Source organism: Microcaecilia unicolor, chromosome 1 (assembly GCF_901765095.1).
Source record: "Microcaecilia unicolor chromosome 1, aMicUni1.1, whole genome shotgun sequence".
In the NCBI taxonomy this organism is placed as follows: domain Eukaryota; kingdom Metazoa; phylum Chordata; class Amphibia; order Gymnophiona; family Siphonopidae; genus Microcaecilia; species Microcaecilia unicolor.
The window spans coordinates 491,328,632-491,347,161 of NC_044031.1; the positions used below are offsets into that span (position 1 = coordinate 491,328,632).

General features: G+C 44.0%; 1 protein-coding gene across 3 annotated transcripts in view; it reads right to left on the minus strand.

Moving 5' to 3' along the window:
* Positions 1-18,129, minus strand: part of RB1CC1 (RB1 inducible coiled-coil 1) — a 387,073-nt gene extending 368,944 nt beyond the window's left edge. For 2 of the 3 annotated variants that reach the window (XM_030214360.1, XM_030214376.1), the window contains exon 1: positions 17,999-18,128. The gene's annotated coding sequence lies outside the window, so the exon portion shown is untranslated. Of the gene's footprint in view, positions 1-17,998 lie in introns of all 3 variants that reach the window. The other variant, XM_030214384.1, reaches the window with a different exon arrangement.
* Positions 18,130-18,530: the final 401 nt, after the last annotated feature.

Here is an 18,530-nt window from a genome sequence, read left to right on the forward strand (position 1 = left end):
GCCGTCATCGATCCCAACAGCTGGACAATGTCCCAAGCTCGCGGGCGGGGCATCCTCAGGAGCAGACGGACCTGATTCTGAAGCTTGCACTGCCTTTGCTCGGGAAGAAACACATAGCCCGAGGCTGTGTCGAACCTGGCCCCCAAATATTCTAGAGATTGCGAGGGTGTCAGGTAACTTTTGGCCATATTGACGACCCAGCCTAGAGATTGAAGGACTGAAACCACTCTGGCTGTAGCTAGATGACTCTCTTTTTCTGAGTCTGCTCTGATGAGCCAGTCGTCTAGGTACGGGTGAACCCGGATACCCTCTCACCTGAGAAAGGCAGCTACTACCACCATTACCTTGGAGAAGGTTCGGGAAGCTGTGGCAAGGCCAAAAGGCAAGGCCCGAAACTGGAAATGTTTTCCCAACACCACAAACTGCAGAAACTTCTGGTGCGGGGGCCAAATTGGTATGTGCAAGTAAGCTTCTTTCAGGTCCAGAGATGTAAGAAACTCTCCTGGCTGTACCACCGCAATGACGGAGTGCAGGGTTTCCATGTGAAAATGTTGCACTCTTATGGACTTGTTTAGCTCTTTTAAGTCCAGGATCGGGCGAAAAGACCCGCCTTTTCGTGGCACCACAAAGTAAATGGAGTAGCGGCCTAGACCTTGTTCGGCGGCAGGCACCGGGGTCACAGCCCCTATCTGGCACAGACTGTGCAAAGTCTCCTCTACCGCCGCCCGTTTGGCAGCAGAACCGCATCGGGACTCCACAAACACGTCTCTCACCGGGGCATCAAATTCTATTCGGTATCCATCTCTGATCAGGTCCAGCACCCACTGATCTGCGGAGATTTTGGCCCACTCCTCGAAAAAAAGGGAAAGTCTTCCTCCGATGACAGGAAACGAGGAGGGGGCCGGCGCACCATCATTGAGAGGGTCGCCCCTGAACTCCAGGCCTTGAACCGGCAGCTGCGTAACGTTTGTCCGAGCGAAAGGAGTTTCTCTGCTGAAAGCGGGCACGAGAAGTGAACCCAGCAGTACGCCCCGGGCGGTAGCTTCTAGCTTCACGGAAGCGAGGTCTGTAAGAGGAGCGGACCGCCTGACCCTTAGAGGAAGGCTTCGGCCTATCTTCGGGCAAGCGCTGAGGTTTGGAATCCCCCAGGCCTTTAACAATGTTTTCCAGCTCCTCACCAAACAGGAGAAGGCCTTGAAAGGGCAACTTCACCAACCTTTGCTTAGAGGCCATGTCCACCACCCAATGTCGTAGCCAAAGAGTGCGGCGAGCCGCCACTGCTACAGCCATTTGTTTAGCCGAAGCTCTAACCATATCATAAAGGGCATCAGCCAAAAAGGACAAGGCCGACTCCATCCGCGGAGCCACTTCAGATAAGGCCTCCGCTCTATCACCGGGCTGTTCCACTGCCTGCTGTAACCAAGCCAGGCAGGCTCTAGCAGCATAACAACTGCATGCAGATGCCCGAACAGTGAGACCTGCCAAATCAAAGACCGCTTCAGAGCTGAATCAAGCCTGCGGTCTTGAATATCCTTCAGGGCAACACCTGCTTCGACAGGGAGGGTAGTTCTCTTTGTCACAGCCGTGACCAGGGCATCCACTTTAGGCATTGCAATGCGAGCCAAATGTTCCTCACTCAGAGGGTATAATTGCCCCATAGCCCTGGCAACCTTCAAAGGTCCCTCGGGGTCAGCCCATTGAGCCAAAATAAGCTCTTGGCTGGAGTCATGCAAAGAAAAGGCTCGAGCAGGCTTTCTGGTACTAGCCATCCTTGGATTAACAGAGGAGGCTGTGCCACTCCCAGGATCTGCAATCGAGAGGGCTTGTAAGGCATCTGAAATAAGCGCTGGCAGCTCCTCGCGGTGGAAAATCCTCACCGCAGACAGATCATTAAGCTCCTGTGGCAATTCTGCACCCGACTCTGGCTCCTCAGCCCAAGAAGTTCTGCCAGACCCCTCAGAATCCTCATAGCCCGACCACGGTGGGGGGGGGGGGGGGGGGGTGCGCCACACTCAGAAGGGGAATTAGCTTTTCTGCGTTTATCAGGAGGGTAAGAAACAGGCAAAGCCAACTCCAAAAGGCCAAGATCCACCGGGGTGGGGGGGGGGGGGGGGGCAGGCAGAGGGTACGAAGATCCCTGTGGAAGAGCTCTTTTAAGCATGTATGCCCTATGCAGCATTAAAACAAAATCAGGGGAGAAAACCGCTTCCTGACCGCCCGGATCCTGCCCAGGGCTATCAGCTCTAATATTAGCCTCACTCAGAGGACCCCCCCCCCCCCGGATTCAGGGCTCTCCGTCGCAACGGAGGCCGCGCCATGTGGAAAATCCAAAATGGCGTCCACTGCCAGCTCACTACTACTACTACTTAGCATTTCTATAGCGCTTCCAGGGTTACGCAGCGCTGTACAAGTTTAACATGGGGAAGGACAGTCCCTGCTCAAGAGAGCTTACAATCTAAAGGTTACAAACTATGTAGTCAGTGTAGGTAACATGAATGGGGAGGGTGATTAGGCGCCAAAAGCAAGGGAGAAGAGATGGGCTTTGAGTAAGGACTTGAAAATGGGGAGGGAGGGCGCATGGCGTATGGGCTCTGGAAGTCTGTTCCAGGCATAAGGTGATGCGAGGCAGAAGGGGCGGAGTCTGGAGTTAGCGGTTGTAGAGAAGGGTACGGATAGGAGTGATTTGTCCTGAGAGCGGAGGTTACGGGTGGGAACATACGGGGAGAGGAGGGTAGAGAGGTAATGGGGGGCTGCAGATTGAGTGCACTTAAAGGTCAATAGGAGAAGCTTGAACTGTTTACGGTAGCGGATCGGGAGCCAGTGAAGCGACTTGAGGAGAGGGGTGATATGAGCGTATCGGTTCACACGGTAGATAAGCCGTGAGGTGGAATTTTGGACAGATTGAAGGGGGGATAAGTGGCTAAGCGGGAGGCCAGCGAGAAGAAGGTTGCAATAGTCAAGACGAGAGGTAACGAGCGAGTGGACGAGGGTTCGGGTGGTCTGTTCAGAGAAGAATGGGCGAATTTTGCTAATATTATAGAGGAAGAAGCGACAGGTCTTAGCTATCTCCTGGATATGGGTAGAGAAGGAGAGGGAGGAGTCGAAGATGACTCCGAGATTGCGGGCTGAAGAGACGGGGAGGATGAGGGCGTTGTCAACAGAGACGGAAAGTGAGGGAAGAGGAGAAGAGGGTTTGGGTGGAAAGACTAGGAGTTCAGTCTTTGCCATGTTCAGTTTCAGATGCCGGTTGGACATCCAGGCAGCGATGTCAGAGAGGCAGGCCGAAACTTTGGCCTGAGTTTCGACTGTGATGTCGGGAGTGGAGAGATAAAGCTGGGTGTCATCAGCATAGAGATGGTACCGGAAACCATGTGATGAGATCAGCGAGCCCAGAGAAGAGGTGTAGATCGAGAAAAGAAGCGGTCCAAGGACAAATCCTTGAGGAACCCCAACAGAGAGCGGGATGGGGGTGGAAGAAGAGCCATTAGAAAATACTCTGAAGGTGCGTTGGAAAAGATACGTAGAGAACGGGGCCCTGAGCTCAGAGTGCGAAAGATCGCCGCTCGCCATGCTCGGGCCGGCTCTACCGTCTGTACAGCACGAATTACAGAGCCCCGCTGCTGATTTGCGCTTGCCACATTTAGAACAGCGCTTTACAGTCTCCGCAGCCATCGCCGAAAATGGCAGTAAAATTCAAAAATGGCAGTTCACGCCAAAAACGTCCCGATCGCGGGCCCACCCCGGAGGAGTCAGAAAACACTCTTACCTCACTAGACTGAGTATCAAAGCTCCGGTCCTGCAGAAGAATCTCAAGGAAAAAAACCTCTTTTTTTTTTTTTTTTTTTTTTAAACGCTGTGAGGAAAGCAGAGGCAAAAGAGGTAAATAAAATCACTCCGGAGGCTCAGATAAGAGGGAAAGGCAGGGAAAGGCGAACCAATGTGCCTGCATCCACTGAGTGGGAAAGGACAGGGAAAAGCAAGCTAATATGTCCACATCCATGGGGGTATGGGTAAGGCAGGGAAAGGGCTGACCTATGTGCCTTCAAAGTGAAGCTGCTATAGCCTCTAATACCCCGGCTAACAACTGGCAAGCCAGGAGCCACCCCCAGGCAGAATTTTGATGGAGCTCGAAGAAGCTGCAGCCACCCTGCTTGGGGAGATAGAGAATACTGAAGAGGCAGTGGAGCTAGCTGGCCATGAGGCACTGTGAAAAGTTGAGTGCTCTCTATCTCCCCCTGCTGGTTGATGGACACAACCCATACGTAATGGCTTCATCTGCTTGATGACAAGGAAACAATTGATTTGTGTTTAACCATTCCACTCCACTCGGGATTATAAAAACAGACTAGATGTGGTGTACTTGGATTTTAGTAAAGCCTTTGACACGGTTCCACACAGGCGACTGATAAATAAACTGAGTGCCTAAGGTACAGGGCCCAAAGTGACTAGGTTAAAAACTGCTTAAATGGAAGGAGACAGAGGGTAGCAGTAAATGCAGCTTGCTCTGAGGAAAGGGATGTAACCAGTGGTGTACTGCAGGGATCAGTTCTCGAGCCAGCCCTTTTTAACATCTTTGTGAATGATATTCCAGAAGGACTATTTGGTAAAGATTGTCTCTTTGTGGATGATACCAAACTCTATAATAGGGTGGACAACCCAAAGGATAAGGATGGCTTGAGGAAGGATCTAGCAAAGCTTGAAGAATGGTCTGAAAATTGGCAACTAAAATTTAATGCTAAGAAATATAAATTCATGCACTTGGGTTACAATAATCCAAGGAAATGGTACAGTATAGAGGGTGAAATGCTTCTGTGTATGAAAGAAGAGCAGGACCAGGTGATTGTATTCGAAGACCTAAAAGTGGCCAAGCAGGTAGAAAAGATGACGGTCAAAACTAGAAGGATGCTCGGGTGCATAAGGAGAGGGATGACCAGCATGAAAAAAAAATAAGAGATGATAGTAGTGCCCTTGTATAAGTCTCTGGTAGGCCCCATTTGGAGTACTGTGTGCTATTCTGGAGACCACACCTATGGAAAGATATAAACAGGATGGAGTCTATCCAGAGGGCGGCTACCAAACTGGTAAACGGTCTCTGTCATAAAACATATAGGGACAGGCTTATGGACCTCAACATGTATACACTGGAAGAGAGGCAGGAGAGAGGGAATATGATAGAGACATTTAAATATCTCAGTGCCATAATTGTAGAGGAGGTGAGCCTTTTCCAAATGAAGGAAAACTCTGGAATGAGCGGGCAAAGGAAGAAATTAAGAGGAAAAGGCTTAGGAGGAATCTAAGAAAATACTATTTCATGGAAAGGGTGGTAGACGCATGGAATGGCCTCCTGATGGAGGTTGTGGAGACAAGGACCATGTTGGAATTTAAGAAAGCCTGGGACAAGCACATGGGACCCCTTAGGAAAAAGGAGGAGCTAGTGGTTACTGAGGAAGGGCAGACTGGATGGGCCATTTGGCCCTTCTCTGCCATTATGATTCTATGTTTCTATGACATGGTCATGTTTCAGCTTACGCCTATATCAGAGGTAAAAAAAAAAAAGGGCTTAGGGCTCCTTTTACTAAGGTATGTTAATGGATTTAGTGTGTTAACAATTAGCAAGCACTAAATGCTAAGTAGCCCATAGGAATAAGAAAGGCTGCTTAGCATTTAGGATGCACCAATTGTGAGCACACACTAAGGGGTCCTTTTACTAAGGTGCACTAACAGATTTAGCATGCTCTAAATGATAAGATATCCATAGGAATACAATGGGCATCTTATCATTTAGAACTCACTAACTGTTAGCACATGCTAAATCTGTTAGAATGCTTAGTAAAATAACTCCTAAATTTATTAATGTACATTAGTAAAAGGAGTCCTTAATAAAGTCAAAAACATGATATATCTGCAAGAAAACCCGAATGCCATGCTATAGTGATACTTATAAAGCATGATAGCTGAATTGAATATTGTGGGTTTGTTAATCTGTGGAACTATCTTCAAAAAAAAAGTGCTTTTGATAGGTAAATATCTGCAAATATGTTATGGTATCAGCTATGTAAGAAGAGAGCTATTAAGTATATTTTAAATCTCTTTACCCCTGACACAGGCATAAACCAAAATATGGTCATGTCGGGTTTTATGTGATCACACTATTTATTACTCTAATATTTGACTATTTTGTCTTTTTAATTTTTTGAGTATGCACTCTCTTTTCTACCAGTTGCACTCGCCTCTGTTTTTCTTTCTTCACAGAACACCTGATCCTGGAGCCTGCAGGAAGGAGGTATGCAGGAATATGCTCTTATTGAGAAAGAAAAATTTGGATGAAAATTATTCGCTGCCAACAGCAAGAAGGTGAGGAAGGCAACGGAGGCAGAAGAGGCACCACTAGCAAAAACTGTGGGCTGGAATAAAGATACTCTGGAACCAGGTTTGGCCTATAGGCCATAGTTTGCCCACCTCCATCTTACAAGTGTGGTTGCCGTGTTAGTCCACCTTAAAAGGAAAGAAAGATAGTACATTTTTGACCAGTTTTCAAAGGACAGATTCTTCATCAGGTCTGGACGATATGAGCAAACGATGGCATTATCAGAGCATATATATAAGTGAAACAAATAGCATCAGCTTAGATAGATCGATGAAGTAGGAACTGAAACATGTCTTAAGTTTCACTGGTATTTTCGAAAAAAATCTTGCCATATAGAGCATGTTCTAAATACAGGAGAAATGGACATTTATGCACCAAGTCCATGCAGCATAACCATCTATTTTACAAAAATAAACATACATGTCAACATGTTCAAAGCTGTCACATAACTAATTATATTTCTAAGATCAGCTGCATGGACACCTGATTGTGGAGTACCGCAAGGATCCCCCCTCTCTCCAACTATTTTCAACCTAATGATGACCCCCCTGGCAAAACGTCTAACAAACCATAACCTTAATCCGTACATATATGCCGATGATGTAACGATATACATTCCATTCAAAAAAGACATTAATGAAATCTCTAACGAAATCAACCAAAGTCTACACATCATGAACACTTGGGCAGATGCATTCCGGCTGAAACTGAACGCAGAAAAAACTCAATGCCTCATACTGACCTCCCAATACAACACGAATAAGTTTACTGCCATTAACACACCTAAACTAAATCTGCCAATCTCAGAAACATTAAAAATCCTTGGAGTCACTATCGACCGCCACCTAACACTCGAGACTCATGCGAACAACACAACAAAAAAAATGTTCTACTCCATGTGGAAACTGAAAAGAATTAAACCATTCTTTCCAAGATCTGTCTTCCGCAGTCTAGTGCAATCACTCGTACTCAGTCACTTGGATTACTGCAACTCATTATATGCAGGATGCAAGGAACAAATACTGAGGAAGCTTCAAACAGCACAGAATACAGCAGCCAGACTCATCTTCGGAAAACCAAAGTACGAAAGTGCAAAACCCCTACGAGAGAAACTACACTGGCTACCACTCAAGGAACGCATCACTTTCAAAGTATGCACTTTAGTCCATAAAATCATTCACGGGGAAGCCCCTGCATACATGTCTGATTTAATAGACCTACCACCCAGAAACGCAAAAAGATCTTCCCGAACCTTCCTCAATCTCCATTTCCCCAAGTGCAAAGGAATAAAATACAAAGCATTGCACGGATCGACCTTCGCATACATGAGCACACAAGTCTGGAATACACTACCACGCAATCTGAAAACGATCTATAAACTGATCGATTTCCGCAAACTACTGTAAACCTATCTGTTTGAGAAAATCTACGGCAAGAATCAAAACACAAGAAGTCCATACAAACCAATAGATACGCACCAAAACACTCTATCCTGAACTCTCTTCTCCCGTATCCTCACCACTCTTAAAAACCTATCCACAAGTAAGAATGTTAGACCCTTATGTTACCTCGATATTGTTTGTCCCCCTCTCAACTCACCACTGTTATCTTCTGATGTTATATTCCCAAATGATATCCTGTATTTACTCTGTCTTCTATAACTCATCATAATGTAATCCATAATCGCACTGTAACCAGTTGTACCTCCACCATTCTCAAAATATTGTAAGCCACACTGAGCCCGCAAAGAGGTGGGAAAATGTGGGATACAAATGCAAATAAATAAATAAATCAAAACATAACTGGTTATGTGCCAGCCCATAACACTTTGAAACATAACAGGTTATTATCCCGAAACTGTCACATTGTTTCCCTTGCCAGTCTGGATGAGGGCAGGGACAAAAACTACAGGATGATTAAGGGAGCAATGCCCCATAACCACTCCAGTGAAGTGCTGCTCAACAGCAGCTGTTTCCCAAATCCTAAACATGCTATTATCTGAGTCTGCTCAATGTTTTGAGGTATTGGTGCAGCTCTAAAATATAAGTTTGTTGCTGGGCCTGCAGAACAACTGATTCATTTCCTCCTCTTTGTCTATTCCCCTGCCCTGTTTCATAGACTTCTGCCTAGCTTTCCTCTACCCTATCAACCATTGTAGTTCCTTTCAACATTACTTATACTGTTGAAATATTGCGAAATGACTCTGGTGAATTCTTGAAAGGTTTGCACTTCGGGTCCTTGTATGTATAGCAAGCACAATCAGCTTGGAAGGAAAGATGAGGTTGGTCACGCGCTCCAAGTTGTGATAGCTAAAATACTTAACTTTGTACATAAGGCTTACCTATTGCATACTAAGAACGGAGAGACAACACCAAAACCTGCAGCTCAAAGGAGAGAGTTTAGGCCTATCTATTCATGGTTAATGGAAGGGTAGAAGGGGGGAAAATCCTGAAAAATTAGCGAGCGTGTCTTTGAAGGGTTCCTTACATGCAGTGCCGTATGTATTACTATACTGAAGAGATCTCTGCTTTTTCTGTTTTATATTTTGCATTTGCTGAAATGTACAAGCTCTTGACAATAAAAAGCATTAAAACACATTTTTGATGCAGGACAGGAAGAAGGATCTAGGCCCTTTTGTTCATACCATGCAGCAAACCTCTTTGACTTCAAACTGTATGACCACCTAGGTTTGGATAATTTCCTAAAAGAAGTCCATAAGCCATTATTATGATGGACTTGGAAAAAAATACATTGCTTATCTCTAAGATAAGCAGTATAAAATGTATTGTATTACACTGTTTTGGGATCTTGCCAAGTACTTATAACCTATATTGGCCACTGTTGGAAACAGAATGCTGGGCTTGATGGACCTTCGGTCTATCCCAGTATGGCAATGCTTACTTTCTTATATTCCAGTGGAATCTCTCCTAGATGTGAGTAAGACTTGACAGACACCCTCTAATTAGTTCAGGGTGTCCTCCTTTAAATTCTCAAAAGCCAAGCCAAGCCATGAGAGCCAGGGACTGGAGGTCCAAATGTAGAAGGGCCCCCTTGTTCTGAGTAATGAGGGTAAGAAAGTACTCTGGTCTTCATGGACCTTCAGGAGTGGGAACCAGATTTGTCATGGCCAGATCTAAACCATGGCTCAGAAGTTTTTCACTATGAGGGTGTTGGAAGATACGCAGAAGACCCTCACCCCAACAAAGAAGAAAATCATCTGAGGCTAGTCTGTCATGTGCTCTCACACTAGAGTAGAACTGAAGGACTTTATTGTTGAGATAAGTGGCAAAAAGATCTAGCGGAGGAGGGGGGTACCCTACTTTCAAAAGATCTTCCGGGCAATGCCCATGCTCAGAGACCACTTCTGAGGCTCCATGGCCCAACTCAGTCTGTCTGCCAAACTGTTGTCTTTCCCCATCAGGTAAGTGGTTTTGATCATCACCCCATGTAAGATGGCCAATTTCCATAATCTTACAGCTCCCTGACACAGATTATGATCTCTGCTTGATCACACAGTATGCTACAACTTGATTCCGATTCAGACAATTTGGTTTGCCGACCAATTTCTGAAAGCTTTTAGAGTGTTCCAAATAGCTGTTAGCTCGAGAAACGCTATCTAATGAAGTCTCTTCTTAGAAGATCATTGACCTTGGTGCACAGCCCACCTACCTGAGCTCCCTATCCCAAGCTGAATGAATCCATCACAATAGTTCCTTGAGTTTGTGAAAACTGGAATGGAATTCCCCTGTCCAAATTGCTGCGTATTAACCACCAGGCAAGAAGTGGTGACAGCTGTTTAAGTTATTACATCCTTCAGGTTCCCTCTGGCTTGTTGTGTCCATTGGGAAGACAGGGTGGTATGTTTGGTGTTAATTAGGTGTTATATTACACATTTGGGTTGATTTGTGTCTATGTAGCACAAGCAGGAAGTATTTCCACATGAAAGTGTTTATTGCACTATTATAGTAAAGATGGAGAATATTATAAAAGTTTAAAGATTTTGGTATTTTTTGACTGGCATTAGAAGTAAGATATAAATTGTATGCACAGTTCCAGCACGATAACTTGTTTAGTATTATATTAATAAATATGCATGAGAGAGATCTGCATATCCTATATAATAAAAAGCATGTCCAATGTTCTGAAGCTGAGAAAGTGAAGGCTTGAAGCATTCGTGCTCCTGCTGTATCCATCTCCTGAAATGACGTCACGTACTTCCGTGTTCGTAAAGACCAATCACTGGAAGGAAACGTTGCAGAGTTGCCAGGCAATGGAACGCGACATCACACGCATGAGGGTGTCGTCATCCCTCCCTTCCTTCCTCCCTCCCTTCCAGTTCCAGGCCCCCTACCTCCAAATTTTAAAAGTCAACTTCACTTACGAAGTCGGGTTTAAGGCGGCTGACAGCAGCAGCGGTAACAGGCATGTAGGCTCGACCCTTCTCTCTCAGCTCTGGTCCCGCCCTTGCGGAAACAGGAAATATGCAACCCTTCCTAACTGACTTGAGACAACTACAGCAGTATCACTTTGAGCCATCAATGCTGGCACCAGTACCCGCTCAATTCACAAGCGAGAACTGAGCATGTGCAGAGTGCCAGCATCAGTGGCTCGACGCGCTGCTGCTGACTGGCATAGTTGTTTCAAAAGAATTATGGTGGGCTGAAAATCCCTGCCAGCTAAGGTATTCAATTCTTAAGATAAGCAGGAGAGTGGGGAAACAAGCGGGAGAAGGGGGAGTGGAGTGGCAGGGCATATGTTAAGCCCAACGAAAATGTGCCAGCTATGCCACTGCATCAAGCAGATAATTATATACAAGCATATTTCCATGGGGCAAACCACTGTTTTACCCATTCAAATGCTCTTGAAAATTACCCTCCTTTCCTCTCTCATTGCCTCAGGTATGCATTAGGTTATAAACTAAACATCATACTTGAATACTCACCGACACTGTACAGTATTCTACTCAGTATTGCTGTTTTACATGACTTTCTATGATATTGATTCACCACTGGCAGAATATCCCCAGGGTTCCATTCAAAGGTTAAACTGATACAAAATATGGCACTGAAATTGATTTATGGGGTGAGAAAACAAGGTCATATGACCCCTCTACTTCACGCGCAGAACTGGTAATGATTCCCTGCAGAATTAAATAAAAATCTTCCAAATGGCTTACAAAGCTTATTATACTGATAAACCCTACTCTCTCATCAATGTTAGTACCTTATTCTCTGGTACATTCTCTTCATTCCTCCAGTACCAATTTAATAATTATTCCCTATCTATTATAAGGCTGGATGCCTCCTGCTCTCTTGTTTTTCAATGCCTGGACCCCACTCTCTGGGATCACCTTTCTAATGCATTAAAATCTGAACCTTCTGCAAAGAAATTTAAAATTTTGTTGAAGACATAGTTCTTCCAGTGGATCTAAACAGGGGCACATAAATAATCCCAGTAATGATTAAGAAAAAGAAAGTTTCCTTTGTTCCCTCCTTCATCTACCTCCTGTGTACTGTTACTTAATTTCTTGTTGTGTGATGCATCCCCTCCCCTATATTTGTTCTTTAAATTTACTGTTGTGCTCCAAGAGTCAATAATATGTTTTGTTTTGTTGCATATCTGTTGGATATAATTTGGTTCAGTACGCCGTCCTGATGCTCTTGTGAGAGTCAGTATATCAAATATCAGTAAATAATAACTTACTCTTCATGCCTATCCTTCAGCAATTTTTAAGCTTAAGGGTCACTTTTCTTGCACAAATATTTTTTGTTCATTTTTTCATAAGCTTCCAATGACATTTCAGCATTTTTGTTGATTATTTTTTTATTTGAATATTCTAAGGGTCCTGTTTACATAGCCAAGCAGTAGGCGCACAAGCATTTTTAGCGTACGCTATGGGTGTGTCTGGCGTTAGCTTGCGCTAAAAAACACTAATGCGTCTTAGTAAATAGGGCCCTAAGTTTGGCAATAGTCTCATCTCTTTAATATGTGCTCTGAATTCCTAAATATGCTTCTGAAACTTCTGCATTTTCTTTGCTACTCAAAAAAATAGAAGACTGGAGATAGAAAGTCACTTACACTAGTGTTTCAAAAGAAAAGCTAAGATAAGGGCCCTTTTACTAAAGCTTAGCGCACGCTAAATGCTATGCATCCTATTTTATACTTATGGGCCATGTCACACTTAGAATGCACTAAGCTTTAGTAAAAAGGCCCTTTAGTTTGGTATTGTGGTGAAAGTAAGGCATAGATTCAGATTTGGTACACTCTTAAAAGCACAAATGTATTTATTTTACTGAAGACTGAACTCAATAGGACTCTGTGTTTCTTTCCATTTTGTTTGGTTCTTTGTGAACATGAAGTAACATAACAAACGGGGGGGAGGGGGGGGAAGACCCCCGTGAGCATAACCCTAGAATCCAAGGGCTCACTGGACCAGGACAAGCTCTAACAACACGGCCCAGTCTAACATTCCTTTCCTTGCAAAACTTATAGAAAGGACAGCTCAACGACTGGCTAATTGAAAGTAATTGGCTAGACCCATGTCAACCTGGCTTCACTCCTGGATATGGAACAGAGACAGTTTTTGTGTCCCTTCTTGATGATCTGCACAGAAATCGTGACAGGGGATCTGCTCAATACCAGGGTTGGCTCAATTTCTCAGCAGCCTTTGACACCATGGATCATAATATCATGCTTACAAGACTGGCAGAAATAGGTGTCAGTGGCACTGTATTTACTTGGTTCAAATCCTATTTGTCACACAGACAACAATCAGTTCTGTTCAGCAGAAGCACATTGTTACCTTAGGCACTAAACTGTGGAGAGCCACAGGGATCTATAATGTCTCCCATTTTATTTAATATCTACCACAAGCTTCGGGATGAGCTGCTTCGGTCAATGGGCACAAAATTCTACGTCTATCCTGATGATGTACGACTACTCATGCCCATTGAACCAGATCTACCCACAGCTCTCAGTAAACTGTCTGCCTGCCTGCCTAACTGCAACTGAGGAATGGGCAAACAACAACAAACTGCCTGAACCCAAGTAAAAAACATTCTTTGGGTACCTAACAAAAGAGGACAAATACCTGGCTTCAAAATAGCTTTTGGGAAGTATGAACTCCCCCGAAAATCACAGGTCAGGAAACCTGGGATATTGCTAGACTCATCACTCACTTTGATCCCATAAATTCAAATAACCTTAAATAATTGTCTTTATCACCAACGGCAGCTACGAAATCTCTCTCCATGCCATAACATCACAATTAGACTACTGTAATGCCCTGTACATGGACAAACCAAAAAAAGTTTGTATCAGCTCCAACTGATTCAGAATGCTGCAGAGTGATTGATAGAAGGCTGCAAGTGGTGTGACCACATCACACCCTTCCTGTAAAAACTATGCTAGCTATCAGTACCTTACAGGGCTAAATTTAAAAATTTGAATTTGATTTTCAAGTTCCTCAGACAAAATGGGACAGAGTACTTAAAGAATAAGTTAACCCTTTCACACCTTTAACCTCTAAGGTCCTCTCAAGGATCATCACAATCATGATCCCTGATTCCATCCGGTGGTCATCTGGTCAGTTCGGGCACTTTTTTGGGACTTGGACCTGAAAAAAAAGGGACCAAATAAAGTGGACCAAATTCTCGCCAGGGACGCCCATTATCGGCCAAGGGTGCCCATCTCTTAAGCACGCCTCGGCACACCCCTGTCCCACCTTTGCTACCCTTCCGACATGCCCCTGGGAACTTTGGCCGGCTCTGCGACGGAAAGCAGTTGAGCTGGCCAAAATCGGCTTTCCATTATACCGATTTCGCCGGCTTCAGGAGATGGCTGGCCATCTCCCGATTTGTGTCGGAAGATGGCCGGTGATCTCTTTCGTAAATAAGCTGGATACTATAACTTAGATCAGTTCCTTATCTTTTGCTTAACTCTACAAAGAACTTGCCTCAATTTTAACTAACCATCAAATTATCCCAACTGACTCTGTACCACGTACCTTGTTCCCAACATATATCTGTTCTTGGTCCCTCAACCATATTGCAGAAAATCTTTAGCATGTTAGCTGAATGTTCTAATGCAAGCTTATTAGGCGTATCATTAGTATTATGCTAACACTGTATTATATCTCTGGTACTTGAATTTCAATGCTGTTAAATGTGTACTTTTTTCATACTGCTTCACTATAGTTCTATTATTAGGTTTCAATTTACTGTTTTCAAGTTTACCTAATTTATTGTATTTATGTTTATTCTTGGTTATTTTACTATTGTTGTGCTGTTAACAAAATTGTAAGTTTTATGTTAAACTGTACCTGCTGTACACCACCTTGGGTGAATGTCTTCATAAAGGTAGTTAATAAATCCCAATAAATAAACAATAAATAAATAAAATACTTTGGGGCCCTTTTACTAAAGCTTGGTGCACACTAATAGACATTAGCATGCGCTAAGTGCCACATGGCCCATAGGTATAAATTAGATGCACAGCATTTAGCGAATGCTGATGTCCATTAGAATGCCCTAAGCTTTAATAAAAGAGCCCCCAAATTTGGAGGTATAGATATTCTATATAATAAAAACCAACCTCAACGTTCTGAAGCTGACTCTGTGGCTTCAGTGAAGGGTTTATAACCTCTGAAGCTCAGGCTCCATCTCTGTAAGCTCCGCCCTCGCGTCCAAACATCATGACGTCAAGAACGTCTAAAAGTCATGACGTCGAGGGCGGGTCAATCGCCATAAAAGAATCGCGCTTCAAAAAACAGAAACAAACGGAGGTCTAAACTCCCAACGGAGGAGTACCAGCGAGGCAACAACAAAAAAAATGGGAAATGTAGCTCCACCCTCGCGTCACAACGCGATGACGTCGAGGGCGGGGCGGAACACACAGCGGCGACGACAGAGGACTTGGAGATCCCGGAACCCCCGGTATTTCGGAATGGAAAGCCTGCCCGATCTCTTGCAATAACGCAAGCATGGAGGAAGAGGAAGTCAGGGAAGGAAGACAGAAACGCTTAACAGAGGGAAAAAGAGGCAGGGAGGGGGTCCTCACAACAGAGAGATGGGGGTGGGGACCCTGTGAGAGGGGAGGGGCTCACACTCACTCACTTAGTAGAGGGAGGGAGGAAAAGGAGGGGGGAGGCCAACGGAAGGGAAAGGTAGGATGGGGAGGGAAGGGAGAAGGGGGAAAACCAGAACTGTCAAACAAACTATCTCTAAAACTCTGTCTCTATCACTCACTTTGTCCAACATATGCACTCGCACACAGTCATTCTGAAACACACACACTCACTCACAATACACAAGCACCCCATCTCAATCTCTATGTGACACACAATCACACAGTCACTCTCTCTCTCACACAGTCACTCTCACACACACACTCACTCAAACATACACACTACAAGGAAAACCTGCCCAGCGCCCATTTCATTTCTTTCCAAAACGGGCTTTTTATACTAGTTTAAGCATAAAAGGGAACAGGTTTTTGTAGTGCTGGATATGATGCGCACTGGGGGAGGGAACTACTGCTAGGCTGCTGCAGTAGCCTGGCGGTACTTCTGTTGGGCTTACTGCCACTTTGTAAAAGGACCCTGAAAGGGTTGTTTTTAGCACAGTATACAGAGACCATGTGATTGAGAGGTTTCTCACTTCAAGTAAAAATTCATTCACTATTAGAGTACTCAAGGAACTGAATATGAGAGTTGAAAATCCACCAAATATCTCATATGGTTACCAACTGGACTATGGGAATAACCTGCAGAATGTTTTCCTGTGTTTGTGTGTTTGTTTTGATTTTTTTATCCTTCAGCTCTTTAGGCTGCAGCTACTTGTTTTGGGATAATTTGGCCCAGGAATATGTTGCAACAGAATGTAGTAAATGCAGTTAGCTTAGCAGGATTTAAAAAAGGTTTGGATAATTTCCAAAACGAAAAGTCCATTAACCATTATTAAGATGAACTTGGGAAAATCCACTGCTTATTTCTAGGATAAGCAGCATAAAATCTGATTTACTGTTCTGGGTTCTTGCCAGGTACTTCTGACCTGGATTAGCCACTGTTGGAAACAGGATCTGGGCTTGATGGACCTTTGGTCTGTCCCAGTATGGCAATGCTTATGTTCTTAGGTTATGCCCCCATAAAATTATTGCACAGGAGTTGTGTAATGCTTAGTGCAGTGCTTGTCAATCTCTGTCATGCCTGTGAAGCCATGATCAAGACCAAATAAAACCACCATTTCCCATACGTGTTGAATAATAATGCACCTATGAGAGCCCATCCAGGGAACAATCCCAAATGTATGCCTTGTGACCCCATTTGAGATCCTGACTCACAGTTTGGGAAGCCCTGGCTTTGTGGTACAAAATATGCCACTTGGAAAAACTCATGACTTGCTGCAATTTCTTCCCTAAAATTATACAGAACTTTACTAATTATAGTGATATGACTCCAGTGTTCTGAAAAAAAGACTGTTGACAACTGAAAAATAATAACATGTAATTTATCAGACTACTAGTTAGGCAAAAAGCAGAGCTATGCCAACTGGTTTAAAAGTAATACAGAGTGAAGAAACATCTGAATAAAAGTCATCGAGAGCTAAAGTGTCATTATTTAAACTGCCTTTGATAAGCACTAATCCCTAAAGATCAACAACACTAAGATATATTGAATAAATACTTCTGTCATTTATAAAAGAAAACTGGTTTTAAAACCTGTATGGCTCAAAATAAAATATGGCTTTGAGATCACATCCAAATTCAGTTAAGTACATTCCTGGTTTCAATGTTTAAAAGACACATACAAACATATGCAAATTAGATAATACCAATAGAAGAAAAATACTAAAGGACACTATTTACTAAGCATTTTTTTCCACTGATACAAATTGGGAAACCACCATTAGTAAACAGACCCCTAAATCTTCTAAGAAAAATCCTTGCTACGACTATGGGTCTAGACATAAAAGGTAAACACTTAATCATACTTTTGTTGATTTAATGACAAAACAAAGATACACAGTTTAAAACCCCCTTGTTTCTACCGATACACTACATTTTAGCATGAACGTGTCTCACAGAAAGTTAAAATTTGTTTCCATGAACTCATTCAACCCTGCTCTAGAATAAACAAAAGGAGCCTACAGTCCCAGGCTCTTTTCACACTTTCATCTGATTATAAAGAGCCACAAAATAGTCTGAAGGCCATATCAGTCGAGAACAAAACCGAAAAAAAAGGCGGCTATTGCCCCTAAACTGATTGTTGATCTTTATTTCTGCACAAAGAATGACAACAGAAAAAGGAAAATTGAGAGAGGACAGCACAGACGCACAGTCTATCCAGCATGTCCAATCAGTATCACTCCCAGATACTGTATCATAAACATACACATATGCATATACTATACATAGTCACTGGAGCTCCTGCTGCCTCACATCCCGTCGCCGCCGCCCGTGAATGGCTGAACTGAACTGGTCCCCACATCCAAACAGCAAAGCCCCACGCCCGCCATCACAGAGACCCCCAACTCCTGGCCCTGCTTAATGAGGAAGGAAAGGGGGAACTCGCCACATAACGAGCATTTGTTTTTTTGCCTAGTATAATTGTTGTTGATGTTGTTGTTGACTTACCGCAGCTCCGACTACCTGGTTCCGGCAGCAAAATCACGCGAGATCAGAGAGTTTACGGACTAGGCGCCGGGGAGCGCAGAACCCTTCGTTGCAATACTGCTCTCGCGTTGTGCGAGACGACGAGTAGTTCTCGCGCCCTCTTTCGCGCGTGTTTCCTGACCTGTCCTTTCCTATAGGCTTCGTCAACGCCTGCACGAGCGCGACCGGCAACTGCTTGTGCGTCACAGAAGAAAGGAGGAGGAGGTGGGAAAAATGTGTGTGATGGCAGGATAAGGGTTGGTTGTATTGTATGTTATAGCGTGTTCTTATATTGGTCTTGGTGAATTAGGGCTCAAATAGTATGAGCGCGAAGAATTGGGGGGGGGGGGGGTTAATGTGCAGCCTGGAAAAATGCTATAATATAGCAGTTTCAGACCGATGGACTAGCTGAAAAGCTGTATTTAGTTCCACCTTTGTAAGGACATTGAGAAGATGGAAGTGGTTTTGAAAGGGATTGGCTTCTTTTTCCAAGTTTTGCAGGAGCGAGATTGTG